General features: G+C 43.3%; 1 pseudogene; it reads right to left on the bottom strand.

Moving 5' to 3' along the window:
• Positions 1-3,651: 3,651 nt before the first annotated feature.
• On the bottom strand, positions 3,652-5,587 carry LOC101638997 (annotated as a pseudogene).
• Between the last annotated feature and the right edge of the window lie 2,407 nt (positions 5,588-7,994).

A 7,994-nucleotide genomic window follows, 5' to 3' on the forward strand; every position in this document is an offset into this window, starting at 1 on the left:
ATTTATCTCAAGGAAATAGCTCATGCAGTTGTTGAGGCTGACAAGTCCTAGCTCCATGAATGATGCTTAAAGCTTGAAGCTTCTCCTGACTAGGGTAGTTACAGAGACTGGCAAATCTGAGATTAGCAGGTCAGATGGTGGAGTGCAGGCTCATGTGATATAGAAGCCAATACATCCCAAGATTGGCAGATAAGATGGAAGGTTGCTAGGTAAAATGCTGTAGAGGCAGGCTGACAAATCCCAAGAGCCAGAGTTCAGACGATGATGAAATGGATGTGTGATGCAGAGCAAGTGAATGAACTTTGTGCCCACGCAAACACACATCTATGGTGCAGGTCACGCTCCCAAGAAAAGTCCCTTATAACTGATGGTCTGACCATATCTTGGAGGATGATAACATTATTGCATACATGCCAGATCACTAAGAACCATGATCTAGCCAAGTTAATACACAACCTTAACATAATAGGTCCAGTCACTCTTATCATTTCTAAATTTGCTGTTTCTTACAAGTAATTTTTTAAATGAGAAGTGGTTTTTTTAAGTGCTCTATTGGATTAGGTTTTCTAGATAAACAAAACCAGTGATGTGTATATAAGAATGTACTTTATATCAAGAAAGAGATTTCTATCAATGAAGTGGTCCAGCCTAGTGCAACTCAAGTCCATGATTCAGATACTGGCTTGAGGCCACTCTGGATTCACAAAGTGGCCAGCTCATAAAGCAGGAAGTTGGGGGGTCACAGGCCAGGGGATACAGAGTCATATGGATCCAAGGGCATCGGGAACTTGGCAGGGTATTGAAAGCTTCCAGGGTTAGCAGGTTAAATGGGCCTCCAGCCCCAGATACTAGACACAGAAGGAGGAAAGGGGCAAGAAAGAATCCAGTTATCCATAGAATCCTTTATAAATAGATCACACCCCCAAGTAGACATCATCAGGGTGGACCTTTGGGGGGAATTCTTACTGCCAAACCATGGAGAATCACAGCCAGGCCAAGTCGACACAAATCCTAACACTCATAGGTGCGTCTGGTCAGTTCTGACTCACAGCAGAACTAAACGCTGCCCAGTCCTGCACCAGCCTCACCATTGTTGCTGTTATTTGAGGTCATTGTTATAGCCACTGTGTCAAGCCATCTCATTAAGGGTCTTCCTCTTTTTCTTTTCTTTTTTTACTGCCCCTTTACATGACCAACTATGATATTCTTCTCCAGGGACTGGTCTCTCCTGATAACATATCCAAAGTACTTGAGAAAAAGTCTCACCACCCTTTCTGCTAAGGAGCACTCTAGCTGTACTTTTCATAAGATTTATTTTTCCTTGTGTCAGTTCATGGTGCTTTCAGCGTTTTTCATCAGAACCATACTTCCAATGCATCTGCTTTGGTCATCCTTATTTCATGTCCAACATTCATATACATATGAGTGATGAGAAATACCATGGTTTGGGACTGCTGCACCTTTGTTCACAAAGAGATGTTCTTGCTCTTTGATACTTTTTCATTTTATTGGGGGCTCATACAGCTCTTACCACAATCGATTCATCCACCCATTGTGTCAAGAACATTTGTACATTTGTTGCCATCATCGTTCTCAAAATATTTTATTTCTACTTGAGCCCTTGGTATCAGCTCCTCATTTTTTCCCCTTACTCCCCACCCCTCCCTCATGAACCCTTGATAATTTATAAATTATTATTATTTTTCATGTCTTACACTGTCTGACATCTCTCTCACCCACTTTTCTGTTGTCTATCCCCAAGGGAGGGGGTTATATGTAGATCCTTGTGATCAGTTCCCCCTTTCTATCCCACATTTCCGGTATCACCACTCTCACCACTGGTCCTGAGGGGTTCATCTGTCCTGGATTCCCTGTGTTTCTAGTTCCTATCTGTACCGGTGTACATCCTCTGGTTTAGCCAGATTTATAAGGTAGAATTGCGATCATGATAGTGGGGGCGGGGGCACAGAGGAAGCATTAAAAAACTAGAGGAAAGTTGTATGTTTCATCGTTGCTACATCGCACCCTGACTGGCTCATCTCCTCCTCGTGGTCCTTCTGTAAGGGGATGTCCAGTCGTCTACAGATGGGCTTTGGGTCTCCACACTCCCCCTCATTCACAATGATATGATTTTTTGTTCTTTGATGCCTGATACCCGATCCTATTGACACCTCATGATCACACAGCCTGGTGTGCTTCTTCCATGTGGGCTTTGTTGCTTCTCAGCTAAATGGCCACTTGTTTATCTTCTAGCCTTTAAGACCCCATACACTATATCTTTTGATAGCCGGGCACCATCAGCTTTCTTCACCACATTTGCTTATGCACTCACTTCGTCTTCGGTGATCATGTTGGGAAGGAATCATGGAATTCCAGTTTAACAGAAAAAAGTATTCTTGCATTGAGGGAGTACTTGAGTGGAGGCCCAATGTCCATCTGCTACCTTAATACTAAACCTATAAATATATACACGTAGATCTATTTCCTCATCATCATATATAAATATATTTACTTATGTACATGCCTGTATTTAGACCCGTATAAATGCCCTTTGCCTCCTAGTTCTTTCCTCTGTTTCATTTTGCTTTCCTCTTGTCCCACCATCATACTCAGCCTTCACTTGGGTTTCAGTAATTCCTCTCAGTTACATTGCCCTTGATCAAGCCCTACCAAGCCTCTTATACCCTCCTCGCCACTGATTTTGGATCACTTGTTCCCTTGTCCCTGGGCTTGTTAGCACCACTTCTTTTCCCCTCCTTCCCCCTCTCCCATGTGCCCCCAGAACTGTCAGTCCTAGTCCCATTGTTTTCTCCTCCAGATTGTTTATCCAACCTGTCTTATCTAGATAGACATCCAGAGATCATAATATGCAGAAAAACAAGACAGAGCAAAACAAAGCAACAAAAGAAAACAAAACAACAACAATAAAAAACAATGACCAAAAAAGAAAGAAAGAAAGAAAAGCCTGTAAATAGTTCAAGGTCTGTATGTTGATCTTTAGAAGTGTTTTCTTTTTTTTTTTAAATCATTTTATTAGGGGCTCATACAACTCTTATCACAATCCATACATACATCAATTGTGTAAAGCGCATTTGTACATTTGTTGCCATCATCGTTCTCAAAATATTTTATTTCTACTTGAGCCCTTGGTATCAGCTCCTCATTTTTTCCCCTTACTCCCCACCCCTCCCTCATGAACCCTTGATAATTTATAAATTATTATTTTGTCATATCTTGCCCTGTCTGACGTCTCCCTTTTAGAAGTGTTTTCGGTGGAGTCTGATGGGGTGCACGCCCTGGCCCCAAAGTCTATTTTTGGTATTCCCTCAGGACTTCCTTGCTCCGCTCCCCTTGCTGTTCTATTGCATGCACTTAGTGTTTTGCCTCAGCGCGGTGGTGTAATGTTGCATATTTTAAAGGTAGCTTTATTTTTAATACATTGCATTTTCCACTTACAATACAATACTAATGAAGGGCAATGTTGACTTGCTAATGTCTTTGCCGTATGCATGTTCTACATTCAAGGATTGGGACTGCCCAGCAATTTAGTATAGCAGCTTCAAGTCTTCACCACTGTTAATCAGAGTGCTACAACGTTGTCCTTCACATTTTTACGGGGGAACAATGCTGCTTTTATTCTCACATATTGGCTTAATCGACCTCTTCACTGGTGGGTCCACATGAAGCACCACCAGATGGAGGAGCTCTACCAGCAGGGAAGCCTCCAGGCATTCGTTCGGGCCCGGCTCCAGCACTCTGGTCCAGCTGGGAAGTAATGGGGTTGAGATTTTCTCCAGCTCCTTCTGCTGTTGTCCAAATTCTCTGCAGTCTCATCGCCTCAAGCCAGTTGTTAATTTCATTACACTTGTCAAGAATCTTTCGTGGTCGGCATCATGGTTCTTGCCTGGCAGCTTTTCATCTCCAGCGGTTCCTTTCATGTTAAGTGCATGCGATCCAAGTAACTTTTTAGGAGACACCTTATCCTGCTGCTTCTCCTCTTCAGCTTTGTTCTTCTCAGTCTCCTGGGTCATCCATTCAATGTCTTCTTTCCTCAACCAGCCCTTGTCGTTAGTGATGGTAATCTTTTCAAGTACTCCTAACCACAGAGAATGCCACTGACATCAATATCATAAATGACTTCAACCTGAGGGACACCGTGGGGTGCAGTGAGTTCAAAACTTGCCCCGCAGGTTGTTATCCTTGGTCATGGCAAGTTCACCTTTATCAACTTGAATGAGGACGCTCAGCTGGTGGTAGAGTAGATTGTGAAGGTTATGGCTGTTGGTAGGAATGGTAGTATTGTAGTTGGTGAAGCCAGTCATGACTCTACCAGTGGTTTCAATATCAATAGCAGCAGATCTTGAATATTGCAGGTTTGTCTCCAGATAAGAAGGCTACCTGGACGTCCGCCTGCCCCCAAAGCAACAGCCTCACCAGGGTCGATGCTCTTGTTAAATTCTTTCACATTGATGAACTCCTAAAGAAGTTTCTGAATCAGGGAATACAGGTAGAACCACCCCCCAGGACAATGCCATGGATCAGTAACTTGTCTAGTGTGGTATCCCTCCACAGGGTCCCGAGTGCCAGGAAATAGGTCAGTATTCAATTCTTCAAATCAGGCACTGGTGATGGAAGTATAGAAGTTGATTGCTTCATACAGAGAATCAATTTCAATATTGGACTGAGTCCTGGAAGAGAGAGTGCACTTTGCATATTTGCGTGCGGTGCATAGGCGATGGATAACACTTGGGAAGGAGCACTCTGGCCGTACTAATTCCAAGACAGATTTGGTTTTCCTTCTGTCAGTTCATGGTCCTTTCAATGCCATGGTGCTTTCAAAGACATTAGTGATAATGTCGTTATTATGCTTGTGCTTGAACTCAGCAATAAAATAGTGCACCACTCAGTTGTCAAAATCGTCTCCACTAAAGTGTGTGTCTCCAGCTGTAGATTTGACCTTGAAAGTGTTATCTTCATTTCTGAGGATTGGAACATCAAAAGTGCCACCTCCCAAATCAAAGCACATTTCTTTCAGCTCCAAACTTTTTGTCTAAGTCATAAGCAATAGCGGCAGCAGTTGGCTCGATGATTCTAAATACACCGGGTCAGACAATAGTTCCAGCATCTTTGGTAGCCAGGCACTGAGAGTACAATGCCAACAGCATTGATAAGAGTCTTCCCAAGGTAGGCTTCTGCAATTTCCTTCAACTTTGGCAAAACCACAGAGGACAGTTGTTCTGTATAGAAACATTTTGTATTTTTCCCTTATATTCTGTTTGGACCCTGGGCCTGCCGCCATCATTCACCACCATGGAAGGCCAATGCTTCATAACAGACTGGACAACAGCATCATCAACTCTTTATACAATGAGATGTTTGGCAAATAAAAGGACATTTGTAGGATTCATAGCATCTTGATTCTTTGCTGCCTCACCAATCAATCATCTGGCATCCATAAAAGCAGCATAGCTTGCGGTGATTCGGTTCCCCTCATCATTTCACTTATTTCTGCTTTTCTGTGCAGGAAGACACCCACACAGGGGTAGGTGGTGCCATGATCAATGCCATCTGCAGGCTCCTTGGACATGATTTCTAAGTGTAGGTCCTGAATAGGTGAAGTAAGAAATGTAGGCTGCCATTGAGGTACAAACACACACACACACACACAAAATCCTTAAAGGCTTATTAATAAGCTTTTCTCCAATCCTGACACAATGCTTTCCTTCATATAGTTCAGTTTCTCATTTTATCTGCTCAGCATACAGATTGGATAAGTATGGAGAGGGTCAACCTTCACACATACTTTTTCTGATTGTAAACCACTCAATATTCCTTTCTTTGGACATCAGCAATATATCTCACAATCCGCATGCTCTTCTGGATCCAGCTTGAATTTCTGGCAGCTACCTGTTGATGTACTCTTGCAACCATTGTTGAATGATCTTCAGCAAAACTCTACTTGCAGGAGATATTAAAGATGTATTGTCAGCTGGATCTTACCTCGAAGCAGAGAATATCAGGAAGATGTTTACTTCTGTTTTATTGACTATGCAAAGGCATTTGACTGTAGATCATATTGAACTATGGATAGCACTGAGAAGAATGGGAATTCCTGAACACTTATTTGTGCTCATGTGGAACGTGTACATAGATCAAGAGGCAGTTGTGTGAACAGAGTCCAATTTAATTTTAAGTATTCCCCTTGGCAGTACGATGCATAGCAGTTCGCAACACAAATTACAGTGCGCCCAGGTATAAGTTATATGTGCTTGTTTGTGACTCTCCATTAATTTTTGATGCTTGGGGTAGAACAACTTGAGGGTGGAGTCTTTGACCCAAATATATCAACTGGACTCCTCTGCAGGCCTCTTATAAATGTCTTTTGCTGTTGTTCTTATTAGCTACTCTTGGAAACCCTATGCGCTAGAGGATCATGTTCTGAAGTAGTTCACCAGGCCTGACTTCCTAGTTTGTCTTAGTCTGGAAGTTCCACTGAAATCATCACAATGCACAATCCTCTGCAGACAGATGAGTGATGGCTGCCCTTGAGGGATATTGGCCAGGACTTAAAGCCCCCTCTCCCACTTGGAAGGCAAGGATCCTAACACTGAACCTTCTTTGCTGTCTGCCACTCAATTTGCAGAGATGGGTTGTCCCGGAGATGCTCCGTGGGCCTTTCTTCTGATAGGAAATGTTTCAAAGACAATCAACAGCTCTGACCAAAAGGGAGATGGTTCATGCAAGAGAAGGACCAGTGAGACCCCCACATCCCTAAAATAAATGGCACAGAGTCATCGCCTAAAGGTATATTCCCCAGCATCCTCCTGGGGCCACCACTCCTACTGGGAGCGTGTGATGTTTAGGGATTACATCAACTACACACTCATGGGTAAAGGGAGGAGCGGAAGTCAACCTACCAATTGTGTCTGCGCCTGTTGACACCTTCTTTGTGTCATAAGCCTTTTGGGTAAGAGAGTATATGAGGGAGCAGAGTAGAATCCTCTTTGGCTCGACACCTTTTTCTGGGTCTTGGGTCTGGTTCATCCACCTCTTATTGCATCACCTACAGAACCCAGGAGCAGTCAGGGTACCACGGATAGTGAATTCAAATTCAACCTAACACAGAGCCCTAGCCAGAAACATACTCTCTCCTCATCATTGGCCAGGCCCACCCCAGGCCCTATAGCCTTCCAGCTTCTACATGCCTCTGTCACTTGTGTGCCCGGAAACCCCTGAGAGCCCCAATATACAAATTTGTAATTGTTCAGGACACTGCTCTTGGGCAGCCTCTAGGAGGGTTGGATTGTACTGAGGATGCATCTTATTTTCTGCTATCACCCAGGAAAGGCCTGAACACTTAGCACATGCTCAAAAAAATAAATTATGTCACAAATGCACAATCACATTCACCGAGCCCATGTTCCCTGAATGTTCTAATTCTTACAATCACCAGGGACAGTAGCTAAGTATTTTTTAAATCATTTTATTGGGGGCTCATACAACTCTTATCACAATTCATACATATATCAATTGTATAAAGCACATTTTCACATTCGTTACCCTCATCATTCTCAGAACATTTGCTCTCCACGTAAGCTCCTGGAATCAGCTCCTCATTTTCCCCGCTCCCTCCCCACTTCCCTCTCCCTCATGAATCCTTGATTAATTTATAAATTATTATTTTTGTCATATCTTACACTGTCTGACATCTCCCTTCACCCACTTTTCTGTTGTCCATTCCCCAGGGAGGAGGTTATATGTAGATCCTTGTAATTGATTCCCCCTTTCTACCCCACCCTCCCTCCACCCTCCTGGTATCGCCATTCTCACCACTGGTCCTGAAGGGATCATCTGTCCTGGATTCCCTGTGTTTCCAGTTCCTATCTGTGCCACTGCATATCCTCTGGTCTAGCCAGATTTGTAAGGTAGAATTGGGATCATGATAGTGGGGGGAGGAAGCATTTAGGAACTAGAGGAAAGTTGCATGTTTCATC

Source organism: Echinops telfairi, unplaced genomic scaffold, assembly GCF_000313985.2.
Source record: "Echinops telfairi isolate 266 unplaced genomic scaffold, ASM31398v2 ScPeMD7_31;HRSCAF=116, whole genome shotgun sequence".
NCBI lineage: Eukaryota > Metazoa > Chordata > Mammalia > Afrosoricida > Tenrecidae > Echinops > Echinops telfairi.